At 45.0% G+C, this 16,409-nt stretch overlaps 1 protein-coding gene across 1 annotated transcript in view; it reads right to left on the bottom strand.

Moving 5' to 3' along the window:
* The window catches only part of LOC139277139 (FERM domain-containing protein 4B-like), a 419,374-nt gene that overhangs the window by 94,696 nt on the left and 308,269 nt on the right, over positions 1-16,409 (bottom strand).

The following is a 16,409-nucleotide window of genomic DNA, read 5'->3' as shown; positions in this document are numbered from 1 at the left end:
GCAGTGGTAAATATAAAGACCTGCAAAAAGGCAAGTTAAAGTTTTAATTTTTTTAAATTCTTTTCAGCGATTCGATAGACAAGTGTCTTGTAACGGTTTTGAGAATTTTTTGTTTTTGTTTTATCCAATTTATTTTTGGGTGTTTGTCTGCCCTCCCAAGGCCCAACTCGCAGCAATGCAGATTTTTACTGCTGCGCAAATTAAAAGTTGAATTTCCGGCCTGATAGCGATAGCGGTAATTTTGGCGAAAAGAATACCTTTTTTTGCTGAGAACCGAATTTTTAACCCAAGCTTTCAATCTTGAAAGGAGGCAACGGAATGTGACATTTAAAAGTACAGTACAAGACAATATGGGACAGATAAATTCAAAAAATTACTTCAGATTAAACCATGAGAGCGGGTCATAAGAACATATGAAATAATAGTTGCAGTAGGCCATTTTTTGGCCCTTCGTGCCTGCTCAGTCATTCAACAAGATCATGGTTGATATTTTACCTCAACTCCACCTTCTCGCACTATCCCCATATCCCTTAATTCCCTTTGTTCCCAAAGACTTAGCGATGTCTGTCTTGAATATACTCAACTACTGAAAATCCACAGCTTTCTGGGGTAGAGAATTCCAAATACTCACAACCCTTTGATGAAGAAATATCTCCTCTCAGTCCTAAATGGTCGACCCTTTATTTTGAGGCAGTAACCCGTATTCTAGATTCCCCAGCCAGGGGAAACATCTTCTCAACATTAACCCTGTCAAGCCCCTTAAGAATTTTATATGTTTCAATTAGATCACCTCTCATTCTTCTAAACTCCAGGGAATATAGGCCTTGTCTACTCAATCTCTCCTCATAGGGCAAGGAATCAGTCTCGAGAACCTTTGTTGCACTCCCTTGAAGGCAAGTATGTCTTTCCTTAGGTAAGGAGACCAGAACTGTACAACATACTCCAGGTGTGGCCTCACCAGGGCCCTATATAATTGTAGTAAGACTTCTTTACTTTTATACTCTAATCCCTTTGTAACAAAAGCTAACATACCATTTGCTTTCCCAATTGCTTGCTGTACTGCATGTTAACTTTCTGAGATTCATGTATAAGGCCACCTGGGTCCCTCTGGATGCAAACACTTCCCAGTCACGGGGATATAGCATCAAATTAGTGAAACACAAATGTAGCACTTGTCAGGAAGTTCTTCAAACAAAATGTAATCAACACATGGAACTGAAGATAAAAGTTCACAGGGTTGGGAGTAATATATTAGCATGGATAAACAAACAGAAAACAGAGAGTTATGATAAATGGTTCATTCTCTGGTTGGCAACAGGGGTGCCGCAGGGATCAGTGCTGGGACCCCCAACTATTTACAATCTATATTAACGACTTGGAAGAAGGGACGGAGTATAACATAACCATGTTTGCTGACGATACAAAGATGGGAGGATAAGCAATGTCCTCCCATCTTTGTATCGGAGGACACAAAAAAATCTGCAAAAGGATATAGACAGGCTACGTAAGTGGGCAAAAATTTGGCAGATGGAGTATAATGTCGGAAAGTGCACTTTGGCAGAAAAAAAATCAAAGAACAAGTTATTATTTAAATGGAGAAAGATTGCAAAGTGCCGCAGTACAGTGGGACCTGGGGGTACTTGTGCATAAAACACAAAAGAATAGTATGCAGGTACAGTAAGTGATCAGGAAGACCAATGGTATCTTGATCTTTATTGCAAAAGGGATGGCGTATAAAAGCAGGGAAGTCTTGCACGCAGCATTACAGGTGTGGCCTCACCAATACCTATATACGGTATTGGTAAGGCCACACCTGGAATACTGCATGCAATATTTACGAAAGGATATACTTGCTTTGGAGGCAGTTCAGAGAAGGTTCACTAGGTTGATTCCGGGGATGAGGGGGTTGACTTATGAGGAAAGGTCGAGTAGGTTGGGCCTCTACTCACTGGAATTCAGAAGAATGAGAGGTGATCTTATTGAAACGTGTAAGATTATGAGGGAGCTGGACGGGGTGGATGCAGAGAGGACGTTTCCACTGATGGGAGAGACTAGAACTCGAGGGTATGATCTTAGAATAAGGGGCCGCCCATTTAAAACTGAGATGAGGAGAAATTTCTTCTCAGAGGGTTGTAAATCTGTGGAATTTGCTGCCTCGGAGAGCTGTGGAAGCCGGGACATTGAATAAATTTAAGACGGAAATAGACTGTTGCTTGAACGATAAGGGGGAGTGGGCGGGGGAGTGGAGCCAATCCATGATCAGATCAGCCATGATCTTATTGAATGGTGGAGCAGGCTTGAGGGGCCGTATGGCCGACTTCTGTTCCTATTTCTTATGTTCTTATGACTTTCAGGTCAAGTAGTGGAGGCAAAAATCCTGGAATGATTGAAGAAGCAATTAAATGCCTTGATGGTGGAACTGCAGCATCCTTCTGGAAAGATGAGCTAATTAACCTTCCACAAATGTGATAAGGGCAGACATCCTCTGATGAAGATCATAGGGTTTTTTTCAGTTACACAATGAAGAGCAATTTTCTACAACCACACTGAATCATTTTGGGGCCATGGGCTGGATTTGAGCGCGCGTCGTGATTTGAACCTCCGCAGCGAAAACCCAGTCGCAAAGCCCGGACGGGATCCTCGGGTACCCGTTTGCGGTGGCGCTGCCAAGTACTGCCGGGGAGAGGTGCGCCGACGTGCGATCGACTTTCGGCACTCTCCCGATCCGTACGCTGCGCCGAGAATAGCGACAGGTCAAACCCGTCGGTGCAGCCCTGCCAGCAGCGGTAAGTTGGAAACCCGCAAAAAAGGTATGTTAACGTGTTTTTTTTTAAAAACAGCGATTAGATAGTTAAGGGTCTTGTAAATGTTTTTGGAACGGGTTTTAGAATTCCCCCCTCCCAAGGCCTCTCTCTCAGTGCAAACGACCCCGGACTAAAGTTGCCGAAACTCGCGTTTTGCGCCGTGAATGCTTGTGTAACGTCTCCCTTACCGGGCACAGACGTGAAGGCCGAAAGTTCGGCCTAAAAACAGTAGCACAGTGAAAACAGTCACCCCAAAATGTGAAAATCCGGCCCTAAAGCTTAGACATTACTGCTGGCAATAGCAGACAAATGCTGTCATGTATGTAAATGTTTTAAATGTATCCTACTTAATATGAGAATATAACCCGTGGGCAAAAAAGCTGGCATGTTCACAACAAGTCCCTTCGTCCTCTATTTTAACAAGTGTTAAACTGTTTAAAATAAATGGGTTAATGCTAGTGACAGGGACTATGGTTCTCGTATTGGACTGTTCAGCCACCTAAGAACTCATATTAAGAGTAGAAGGAAGTCCTTCTCGATTCCAAGGGACTGCCTATGATGATGATACTTTCCGATCTCATATTTTAAATTACAATCTTCGATAAACTATACTGGAAGATTAAATTGAACCAAAAAGGAATCTAACAACTGAATCCCCAGTTGACTAGTTCACAGAAACCAGACTCAGCAAAGATACAAGCTTACTTAATTGTTTTAGATTCCTAAACCAATTACAGGTACCACATTAATCTTCTTCAAATTGGTCTAAGCTTTGGATAGATGGGTTAGTAATAGAACTGCTTCACACCTCTGAGTGTGATGTCCAGCAGAAGTCAACACATTAAGTTGTCAACTCTGAGGATTAGCAGCTCTTTGAATATTCCAAATGTCTCTGGAACACCGCACAACCTTAAAGCTTTTACTTTCCATGACCAATCCAGCCTCCACTAAAGCAGATGTTTTATCCAACACAGATCCCTTAACCAAAAGATTTGTGGCAATGATATAATTCTAATCACACTTTGTATTTTCCATTCAGTTTTTCCATAATCATTAAAAAACCACCACTTCAAATGACACCGTGTCTCGGTGCGGAGATCGTTTATATTAAGATATACATCTCTCCTTACAAATGCAATTTTTTTTTAAACCAAGTACAAAAGCATTGTGGAAATGATGCATTACTGAGGCATCAGTGCTCAACAAACTGGAACTCTATGAAAGGCATTCAGCCAATTTTGTAAACTCAAGGATAATTTGAATTTGGCTGGATTTACTTCCAACATCCCTCATTTAACACAGTACTGACAGCTGCAAAGGGAGATTTCCTGTACAGTTTTATTTGTGTGATCACAGATCCTTAGATGTGCAAATAAATGTTTGCAACCCCACTGCACAATCACATCACGACGCTAAGCATTGGGATTCATGTAAACAATGGCCACAAGAAAGGAAATATTCTGCCTCTCGCTGCCTGCATGACCGTGGAGGAAATGACCAACTGGGATAGTAACTGGCTGGCATTGTGCTCAACAAATGTTCAACTAAATGGAAACAGGAAGAACTTGCATTTATACCAGCACCTTGCATGTCCTTCAGATGTCATAGCCAAACAGCGCAGAGCAAAGTCCCACATCCGGCAAAGCCCCACATAATCTATTTTAGTGGTCATCATAGGCAGTCCCTTGGAATCGAGGAAGACTTGCTTCCACTCTAAAGATGAGTCCTTAGGTGGCTGAACAGTCCGATACGAGAACCACAGTCTCTGTCACAGGTGGGACAGACAGTCGTTGAGAGAAGGGGTGGGTGGGACTGGTTTGCCGCACGTTCTTTCCGCTGCCTGCGCTTGATTTCTGCATGCTCTTGGCGATGAGACTCGAGGTGCTCAGCGCCCTCCCGGATGCACTTCCTCCACTTAGGGCGGTCTTTGGCCAGGGACTCCCAGGTGTCGGTGGGGATGTGTCAAGGGAATAATGTGGGCTATGACACTAGGAGAGCTCCCCGGTTTAAAATGAGTTGTATATTTTGTTAGTGATGGTGAGCAGAATATGTGCTGACCACCCGTTAAATCTCTCCCACATTCAGGGGGAGGCAGGTGGTTTCCCTTTCTTATGGCAAAAAATGTTTTGTGCAAGCACTGCAAATTGTGAAATGGGGTGGTTTGACAATATCTTACAGCACAAGCTCTTGAGGCAGTCATGGAAAAGTGAGGTGCTATAGAACTTGCTACGGCACGGAGCCCAATCTCATTAGTTAGGTTTGGAATGGACCTGTCGAGAGAAACAATGTTTGCCATTAGTTAGTTACCACTTTTTTTGGCTGTGGGCAGGTTGATCTTAGCCTGCCCATACAGGCCAACAATGATCTTACTTCGCTAGCTTGTACGGATCTTCCTCAACATTGCCAGATTGGATGAATTCAAAGATAAGGTGCTCCACCTTCTGCTTCTACTAAAAGTGGTTCTGCTATAGTGACACCAGTTGAAAAATCAGCAAAAAAAAAAAATCAACATGTAGGTGATGAACCATGGGGTAAGTTTTGTGTAACAAATGAAGCATGTATATTGTGGCTATGTACACCATGTGGTTCCAAACTTTTAGAAGTATAGGGGAGAGGCCATTTCTAATGTGGTTTTATTATGTATGTATTACACACACAGCGACGTGTCAAATGGTGGTCAAACCTCTTTACTACACACACTTACACACACACACATAGTGTAGTGTCAAATGGTGGTCTAACCTCTTCACTACACACTTTGCTTGACCCTTATTATTTTCCAAATTATTGAACCTTAAAAATCACAAAAACAAATTGGAGATGATAACACTGAAAACCGTTACGAGTGTATCTCAATATTTTCTCTGGTGAAATTGTCAGGAGTGAATTATTTTGCATTATTTTCTGGCTGACAAACAGTACAGGGTCACACATTCCATCAAGAGGTATATAAAAGAGCATCTTAAACCAGCAATACAGAGGAAATAAAACGGAACACTGGAAATCTTTTTCAGATGCTGAGTAATCTAATGTGCATCTCCAATGCGTCGTATTTTTATTTCAGTAACAAAAACTGAACACCGTTTACCTCCAAACAGTTTCTTATCCTGTGGTTCGGCAGAGTTCCGTGCCTGTGTCCCGTCGCGGAGAGGCGGATCACTTCATTATCATATTTAAATCAGGTTCCCACAGTGCAATTGTGAGCCAGATCTAAATTTAACTGCTGCTGGCCGGGTTTCCCAGGGCTCGGGAATCCCGGCAGCAAAATGGAGACAGGAGTTCTGACGAAGGGTCAGCGACCTGAAACGTTAACTAGGTTTCTCTCTCCACAGATGCTGCCTGACCCGCTGAGATTTCCAGCGTTTTCTGTTTTTATTTTGGTGGCGGGAGCTGCGGGCCTTTTATAGCACTCTGTGTGGGCCAGGAGGAGCAGGAATACTCTCACCGGCCCCTCAAGGAAGCCTTCGGCCTCCCTTCTGCCAAAGCCTTCCAAAACTGCGAGAACCAAATGTTTCACCGTGCAATTACCTTACAGCATTGGTGGCAGATAAGCGGGTTCCAACCCTCCATAAATCGGCAGAACCCATGTAGCAACATAGACACTGGCCTCTCCCTAGCCCCCACCGATTGTCAATCTCACCCCCCCACCCACCCTAGCCCCAATCTGCAGCCTGCCCCATGATCAGCCTGTCAATTGACAGGTTTCCCCTACACTGTCATGCAGGGGAAACCTGCAACGAAATGCAAAACAATGTCTCCGCAAGATTCTGCAAACCCCCGAAGGAGGATAGACGCACCAACATCAGTGTTCTCGATCGGGCCAACACCCCCAGCATCGAAGCACTGAATACACTCGACCAGCTCTGCTGGGCAGGCCACATTGTCCGCATGCCTGACACAAGACTCTCAAAGCAAGCGCTCTACTCGGAACTCCTGCACAGCAAGCGAGAGCAAGGTGGGCAGTGGAAACGTTTCAAGGACACCCTCAAAGCCTCCCTGATAAAGTGCTACATCTCCACCGACACCTGGGAGTCCCTGGCCAAAGACCGCCCTAAGTGGAGGAAGAGCATCCGGGAGGGCGCTGAGCACCTCGAGTCTCATCGCCGAGAGCATGCAGAAATCAAGCGCAGGCAGCGGAAGGAGTGTGTGGCAAACCAGTCTCACCCACGCTTTCCCTCAACGACTGTGTCCCACCTGTGACAGAAACTGTAATTCCTGTATTGGACTGTACGGTCACCTCAGAACTCATTTTTAGAGTGGAAGCAAGTCTTCCTCGATTTCGAGGGACTGCCTGTGACTGACAGACATGCTTGCCCCCACCCTCCCTGTAAATATCGAAGCCATCATTTCTAAATCATAGAACAGTGCAGAAGAATGCACAATATCACTGATTCGTGCTTTGTGTAACCAGGAAATGAAGGCTTCCAAATGCTGCCAAAGTTTATTTAATTTCTACATGCTCAAAGACCAGGTCAAGCATGAAAGAGAGACGGCTGTCCCTACTAAAAAAACCCTTGCTGATCTGTTTGCATGCTATATTCTGATATTTTTATCAAGAACAGTTCACAGAATAGTGAGGGAGAATGGTGAAGAGAACAAATATTTTAACTGATATTACAAAAAGCTCCATCAACAACAGGTGCCATGGTTACTAATGTAGACCAAGATGAAGAGAATAGCTCGGTTACTTCCTGCATCAACACCACTGCCAATATTTTGCACTGGCTTAATAAATACAAGGTTTTTATAAACATTTTTAAACTGCCTTGATGGCAATTTTGTGCAATGGCAGTACAACAGCTTCCACCTGTGATTGGCAGGGAAGACAAGCACTCACATCAACAAAACATCAGCTGGTATCCAAAGCCGCGAGAACCAAATGTTTTACTGTGATATTACCTGACCGCTTTTGCTAGTGGCAGATAAGCGAGTTTCCAACCCCCATAAGGCCAGAACCAACACTGACAGCGGGCACCAGCAGCTCGGGTGACTGACTCCTTGCTCAACATGTCCAGACAATCTGCTTTACACATTACTGGCACCTAGAGACCTTCTTCAGCATTGTCTTCTGGCCAGAAATTGAAATCGTTTTGGTGCTGCTGTCAGTGCTGTGAAATATGTCACTGCGAGAATGCAACAGTGCCAGAAGGTAAGGCTCACAGGAGCACATCGAGATAATAAAAACTTGTGAATAGACCGATACATATATACTCATCATCAGAAGTTTTCGAGCCCTCTCCCAGGTGAGCTGAAGTTTACTTTACTGTTAGTAACTTGTGAAATGGAATTCCCTGCTATTATATCTGCATTACAGTCATTTATTTCAAGTTTAACATTTGCAAACCACTGCAAACATGAGGCACTTGTTGCAACTGACAAATTGATGACTTGGGAGATTTGAAACAGAGAGCTATGATCAAGGAGGTACAGGTCAAAACAGATCAGGCTCATTTATTTAACAGCTTTGTGGCTGCTATGTTAGTTGACTTCATCAGCATACAGCATGTGCAGTGAGCAGTGACTCGTAGGCATAGGCTTCAATAAGCTTCAACCTTCCGTTTGCAAAAAGAATACAAAAATTATACACTAAAGACTTGAATGTTAAGTCCTTTCTGGGTTAATCGTGTGTCTTCTCCAAGCCAAGTAACATTTCATCATCTGTGCTACTTTGACAAATGATTTATACATGATAGCAAAGGTGTTTCAATCACTAAATAGGAATGAATACACTATTATTTTAATATATATTAGCATTATTTCAAAATTTATATTCAAAATCTACCATCTACTTCAATACAGAGGCCACTCTCACAGGGGCTGCCCTTTGAGGAGACACATAGCCATAGCAGCACAGCTAAGATGGTCAACCCAGTGGTGGATGGGACTGATTCCATCCCTCCTTTCCCCACCCCAGGTGGTACAGAATTAGAATTCAAACACCTTGTGTTGACATTTTAAAACATTTTATTGCAATTTTAATCGAAGCAAAATTAACTTCTCATTACACTGTACCTACATAAATTTATAAAGGAATAGGGAGGGAATAAATAAACAGGATGGCTTTATGGATTAGACACAAATCTTTCACCTCTTGAAACGGTGTTTAAATCCAGTCTAGATTGACGAGATGAAAATTTGTCCTTTGTCTTTGATGGCCATTTTTTTTTGAAAAAGACAAAAAGAACATGGGCAAGTCAGGAGGGAAGGAAATAAAAAAAGAGAACATTCCTTCTTCCCCAAGGTTGTAAAAGAGATAACATATTTTGAATCAGACAGTAAGTTGGCAACCCCCTCTCCACCCCATTTGAAGCTACTTGTCTGTTTGGGAATGAATTAGTTCACGTTTGAAATATTTTACCTCGCTCTCCTGCTTTCTGCTGCAATGCCACTCAATTTTAATTTGAGAATAGCCACACAAGCACCTGATCAGCAAGTGTTGGTGGCCTACTTGGTGATATTTTTAATAGTGGAGCCTGTCTCTGCCATCAACTAACCGACATATGCATACATTACCAATATGGGTCACTGGAGAGAGATCACAAATAGAAAACCTGGCATTTTCCCCCCCTTTCCTGAGCACAAAGACGACAAGACCAACTGTAGTGCCCCAATTTCTGGCCTACTCCCGTTCCTACTTGATCTGTACTTTCAGCAGAGGATGCTCGATAGCAATCAGAATCAGGAGAAGCCACTTGTGTCCTGGCTAAGATCAGCTGACTCAGCACACACTGGGGATTGTAGATGCTGTTCACATTTGACAATCCACCCAATCAGACATGCAGCTTTGTTCATCAAAACTGAAAAGAAATCTTTGAAGCTCCAATTTCAATGCACCTCTGCTTCACCCAGCCTTGTGTTTCAAACTTCGCGCCTCCAAAACACCGCCCATCACTTTGATTGAAAACTGCTGGTAGACTGTATTTGTGCAGCGTGATTTTTTTCTTGTAATAATGATCATGCTCCACACCATTAACATCTGAATCACCGTCGTGATTGTTACAAATAGTATTGTGGAAATCCTGGATCACGGCTCAGCAACCCGATCAAATCCCACTCTTCGAAAAAGTTTCAGTAATGGAAACTTCCAAGTATTCAAGTAACTTTACAACAAGTTACTTCAAATAAAACAGAAAAAGGTCAAGTTATACAAGTTGATCTAGTCTACTGGTTACCAATATTAATAAATACAGAAAACTACCAACTACACCTACCGAGGTTATCCAAGTGGCAGGGGTGTCTTCCTGCAAGCTGTGATGTTCAAGCCCCATTATACAAACAATTCCCAAACGGTCCTCATTATCATAGCAACCGTTACACTATCCTCATAGTATTTTAAAGACATTCCCACATTTTTCTGTTTGCGAACCAACCAATATTGTCCTTACATCCTTTGCTCTTTGTTTCGGTAACTGGACCATGACACGATACATTAAAGTTGGAAACTTATTCCGTATTTTAAGTAATGAGACCCACCCCTCCCGAATTCCTCTGCCCCCCAATTACCACACTATCACCTCTGCTATTTTCATTTGATGACAATGCTGTTGTTGTACAACCTTAGCTACATACCATCAATTTTTAAATACATGTTAACACAGACAGCAATCAGTTCGAAGGGAAGTGTTCCATGATGTTGTCAGAAATAGGCAGAGTTATCTTTACCTTGAAAATCATTTGGTAGAATGCAGAGGTTTTTTTTCCATTCATGCTGCCGTTTTATGTCCCTCCCTGTCTGGTTTCTGTAGCTTCAAAGATCAGTGTAATCATGAGCTGAACCAAAGCATAGCTTAAAATCACTAGAGGGAGAAGGGGAATAGTAACACTACTGGAAGGGAGAGAGGGATCACACGAGAAGCTGGCTGGGGTGGAAGAGCACAGCAGAGAGTATGCGTGGCCCGAGCGGTCGTCCCTTTGCTGGATGGACGGAGTGGAGGGTTGCATTGAAAAATAGTTTAATTGACAAGAAAAATTCATTACAAAATGAGAGCAGCTGCCATTACTGGGAGGAAAATAGGCAAGTTCCCAACCCTACATGTCACATGCTTCCATGAACCAACACATCACTGGAGTTGTGGAGACGTGGCCCACATGACTCGAGGACAATGCAAGCTGGCACTAACAAATTGGGTGGCTAGAAGTTCATCCAAACTCAATATCTGAATAAAGGTGGATGGATAGATTTCTGAATTATGGCTGTAAACAGAAGAGACAAAACCCCAAAACATGCAGATATTAAAAAAAAATGTTTTACACAGAAGCATAGATGCAGATGAAGTTAGCTCATGCTACGGGGCTACAAACATACAAATCACACTCACTTAGCACAGAACAATCATTCTTGTTTTAACTATGGAAATTTTTCAAACAGAAGCTCAATAGCCTAGATTCTGTGAAGTAACCTACATAACAAGCAGAGTTTACACTATGAGGTCACTTCTAAAACTAAGTCAAAGTCAGAACTCCCTAAGTGAGCAAAGACTGATACTGAGTCTACGCAAGAACTAGGTCTGCTTGCAATCTGATGGGATGGCTTTATTAATACAGTAGTGTAAATATACAAAAATCGGCAAGATGCACTTTATATATACACATATGTATTTTAATAATGGAGGGAAAACATTTTTAAAAAGCAATTAAAAAAAATCAGCAGCAGAAAGATAAGGCTGCCATCACACTGCACCGGAAAGCCCGATAATTCTACATGTAGATTGCAACATGTGCACTACAACCTGATGTTCATTGCTGCATTCTGCTGCTGAGCACAGCCAGGAAACAGCTCTGCACACGTGTGTCTTTTCAACAGTAGAGTTTCCAGTCTCCAGCTGGAATATTGCAATGTTTTGACACGGTGGAGAAACGTTCACAGTAACACTAGAAGTCACTGCTGCAGTCTAGTAATGTCTTGCGCGTTTAACAGGCTGCCGGAACAATCTTAAAGCAGCTTTCCATCAGAACTGTATTATACTGTTCCAGGGCCCGGCACTCCAGCTCTATTTATAGCCCCGACCTGCGGTGATGTTCTCACACAGGTCGGGGCAGCCCATGATGTTCCAAGGCCAGGGAACATCATGGGCGAAGGTGCACTGAATAAGGGTACGGGGCCCAGAGGCAGCACGGACCAGCCCACACTGCGATAGGTCCGTGCAGAGCAGGTCTCCAGTCGTCCTGGTTCAACCCTTGCCACTAGATAAAGACCTAGCTCTGTCGAGTGGTGGCTGATGTGCAACGGTCACCACACGTTAAAAAAATCCACGCACAGGCATCTTCCACCCCCTCAATTGGAGTTCAGGACTGGAACATCGGGTCCTTCATTGAAAGATCTGAACTCTCATGGAAGCAAGTCATCCTCGTTCGAGGGACCGCCTATGATGATTATTATACTGTGGCTATTGCAAAAGGAGGCAAGTGTGAAAGCACCCACAGGAGGTGGCTTCACGTCTCAGGGCCAAAGATGCTCAGGGTGTCAACCGCTGAGTTTGTGTCAATGCAAGAATACTTGTTGTAAAAAGTACTTTTCATAGTAAACACAAGTGGGTGTATTTCCGCCTTCAAATATTTTGAAGTACTTCTTAATTCGACTGATCCAATCCATAAAACAAATAGATCATTTTACTTTACTGCAGTGCAGCTATGGGTCATTCCAACACCACCACAGCACTCGAAACAGAAAGCTGCACTTCTTTCCAGAGGATCCAAGACATCTCAAAAGAGGTGGGGGCCGAAATTCAGGCCCACCAGAAAGCTGGCGCACGCATGATTTATTACCCGCTTTACCGCTGGGTGCGATGAGGCAGCCTTCCAATCGATTTTCTACACTTGGAACTTTTTTCGCGTTGGACCAGAAGTCGGTCATAATGGGGGAAGACGTGTGGCGGTAAGTCCTGGTGAGGTGCAGGACCGAGTCTCCGTCGTTGTCACTCAGCGGCGGAGTGGCGGTGACATCACAGCGCATGTGTGCCGCCGCGTGTCTCATCCTTCATTTAAAAGGGGAGAGAATCGGCGATTTTGCAGGTTCGGCCGCTGGGCCATCAGGGAGGGTTTCGGCCGGAACAGCGGCCTGGCACCCAAGAGGGGGCGCCAGGCTGCCTGTTGGCCAATTGGCCAGCCGGCAAAAATAAAAACATGGCCGCCGAGCCACACACACACACACACACAGAACAAGGTGCCCAGACAGAAAAAGCTGTCGGGGGCACCGTTCGGCGGAGCAAAGATTTTTGCCGGTAAATGTGGGGCGGAGTGTGCTGGAGATCGGCGGTGCGTGCTTTGATGACATGCTTGCGGCGGTCAGCTGCAGCGGGGCGTAAGTGGAGACGGGCTGAAAAATCCCCGAGGTGAACTTGGATCGTGGCGGCCAATCGACTGCAACGTGTCTGCCACTCAATTCCGCCGCAAAACACCGGTAACGGGCCTTATCTGTACCCTGAATTTCAGCCCCGCGATTTTCACAGATGCCTCTGGAGGAAGTGCTGCTCCTGACAACATTGTATATACACACACACCGCTGCCAGAGCCAGAAATAGCCATATTTCCTGATGAGCAGCTTGGTCTACTTAGAGGCCATTAAACTGTTTTGCATTTTACACTCTGTACTTAAGTTCCCCAGTCACTGGGGAAGAGACAGTGCGAAGTAATAAGGTTGAAAATTCTACTTTAAAAACAATCGCTTGCACACAGTTCTTTGTTGTTCCAGGTGCCATGGATCTGCCTTGGAATATAATTGGAATAATTCCACAACACCGGAACCCTCGGGCAATACTGCAGCATTAAAAAAACAATGTAATTCCACAATCTAAAGTGTGACATTGAACAAACCTGCGATCAATTAATGGAGACAGTGCGACATAAAAGCTATAAAGCAGATTAATGTTTATTTTTACTTGAACTAGAAGTAACAGGTGATTGTACACCACAAGAGTACAACCTTGGGTTGTTTACACTATGAACAGCAGATGTACAATTCGTCTTCTGTCAGCTGCAGTCCGTAGTGTAAAGGAGTGCAGGTTCCAGGAACCAATGAAAATGTGGAACTACAGTTCCAATGTCAGCATAACTTTGGAACCAGTCTCACTTATTTGCTCTTTGGGTCTCCATATCAACTGTGCAGCCCCGCTCAGCAACAGGGCTGAATCCTGATGTGCAGTGCAGCAGAGTGGAACATGGAGGTCGTTCTCTGAAACATGATCTGATGTTGAAGCACAACGTAAAGTGCCTGAGGCTTCCGAGATGCATCTCTGTATAGTCAGTTTGGGTGGTTTGGGCGCAGGCCATATGGTATGCATGATGCAAAGATTCAAGAAAGGGAGATGAGAAAATATCACAAAAAAAATTGAATCTAATTTCATAAATAATAAGCAATGCATGAAAATTAATTTTAGGGAGTAATTCAATCTTGTGGTTATGCTGTCTTTCATTAATCATTTGAGCTTTGTTTTCAGTTTAACCATTTCAAAGCAGAGATTGAATTTGTTGAATTATAACTTCCTTCCAGACATTGCAATTTTAAAGAATTTGTTCCTGGGATGTGGGTGTTGCTGGCAAAGCCAGCATTTATTGCCCATCCCGAATTGCCCTTGCGAAGGTGGTGAGCCACCTTCTTGAACCACTGCAGTCCTTGTGGTGAAGGAATTCCCACAGTGCTGTTAGGGAGGGAGTTCCAGGGTTTTTTTTTTAATTATTATTTCAAAATATACTTTATTCATATAAAAATTTTGCACAATACATTGGAAGGCAGTTCAGTACATTTGGATGCGGTCAGCAATTTCATACAATACATTTGGATGCTAACAGCAGTTCCGTCCAATAGATTTGCTTGCTTTACATTTCGAGGTACATTTCAGTACACTCCAGGATACATTGGAATGGTCATCAAATTACTTTACTCGTGGCACTATACGGTACACGGAATGGGTGAGGGTACAGTTACATTTCTTTGCAGCATACATGACTAAACAGAACTTGCATTATACATGGCACTACATAGGTTTTTTCAGATCATGTATGCAAAGGTTTACAAGTACAGCCCGAGGGGGGTTTTGTACTGATTCCATCCCCTGGGTTTACCGTGGCGGAAGGGCTTTAAACTGTGGCCCTTCCCCACCGTGCCTTTGCGGCGACTGCACCAATTTTAAGTGCGTCCCTCAGCACGTAATCCTGGATCTTGGATTGCGCCAGTCTGCAACACGCAGACGTGGACATCTCCTTGCTCTGGAAGACCAGCAAGTTTCGGCAAGACCAAAGTGCGTCTTTCACCGAGATGATGGCCCTCCAGCAGCAGATGATGTCTGTCTCGGCGTGTGTCCCTGGGAACAGCCCGTAGAGCACAGAGTCCTGTGTTACGGAGCTGCTTGGGATGAACCTCGACAGCAACCACTGCATCTCCATCCAGACCTGCCTTGCAAAGGGGCAATCCCGAAGGAGATGGATGACTGTCACGTCCACACCACAGCCAACTTGGGGGCAGAGTGCTGTGTCTCTGAAGCCCAGGATTTTGGCCCAGCTACGATGCAGGAACAGTGATATATTCCAAGTCAGGATGGTGTGTGACTTGGAGGTGATGGTGTTCCCATGCGCCTTCTAGGTGATAGAGGTCACTGGTTTGGGAGGTGCTGCCAAAGAAGCCTTGGCGAGTTGCTCCAGTGCTTCTTGTAGATGGTACACACTGCAGTCACAGTGCACCGGTGGGGGAAGGAGTGAACGTCGAAGGTGGTGGATGGGGTGCCAATCAAGTGGGCTGCTTTGTCCTGGATAGTGTTGAGCTTCTTGAGTGTTGTTGGAGCTGCACTCATCCAGGCAAATGGAGAGTATTCCATCAGACTCCTGACTTGTGCCTTGTAGATGGTGGAAAGGCTTTGGGGAGTCAGGAGGCGAGACACTCGCCGCAGAATACCCAGCCTCTGACCTGCTCTTGTTGCCATGGTTTGTGTGTGACTGGTCCAGTTAAGTTTCTGATCAATGGTGACCGCCAAGATGTTGATGGTGGGGGATTCGGCGATGTTGAATATCAAGGGACGATGGTTAGACTCTCGCTTGTTGGAGATGGTCATTGCCTGGCACTTGTGTGGCGCGGGGGTGGTGCTGGGTGAGCAGTGTGTGTGTGGGGGGGTGGTGCTGGGTGAGCAGTGTGTGGGGGTGGGGATGTGGTGCTGGGTGAGCAGTGTGTGTGTGGGGGGGGGTGGTGCTGGGTGAGCGCTGTGTGTGTAGGGGGGGGGTGCTGGGTGAGCAGTGTCTGTGTGGGGGGGCTGGGTGAGCAGTGTGTGTGTGTGGGGGATGGTGCTGGGTGAGCAGTGTGTGTGTGGGGGGGGGGGGGCTGGGTGAGCAGTGTGTGTGTGTGGGGGATGGTGCTGGGTGAGCAGTGTGTGTGTGGTGGGGGGGGTGGTGCTGGGTGAGCAGTGTGTGTGTGTGGGGGGGAGGTGCTGGGTGAGCAGTGTGTGTGGGGGTGTGGGGGTGGTGCTGGGTAAGCAGTGTGTGTGTGTGGGGGGGGGGGGTGCTGGGTGAGCTGTGTGTGTGTGTGGGGGGGGGGGCTGGGTGAGCAGTGTGTGTGTGGGGGGGGGGTGCTGGGTGAGCTGTGTGTGTGTGTGGAAGGTGGTACTGAAGTTTCATGTTCAG

Source organism: Pristiophorus japonicus, chromosome 12 (assembly GCF_044704955.1).
Source record: "Pristiophorus japonicus isolate sPriJap1 chromosome 12, sPriJap1.hap1, whole genome shotgun sequence".
Taxonomy (NCBI): Eukaryota; Metazoa; Chordata; class Chondrichthyes; family Pristiophoridae; genus Pristiophorus; species Pristiophorus japonicus.
Note: the sequence above shows the minus strand (reverse complement) of the source record. Positions and strands in the feature narration are given on the sequence as shown.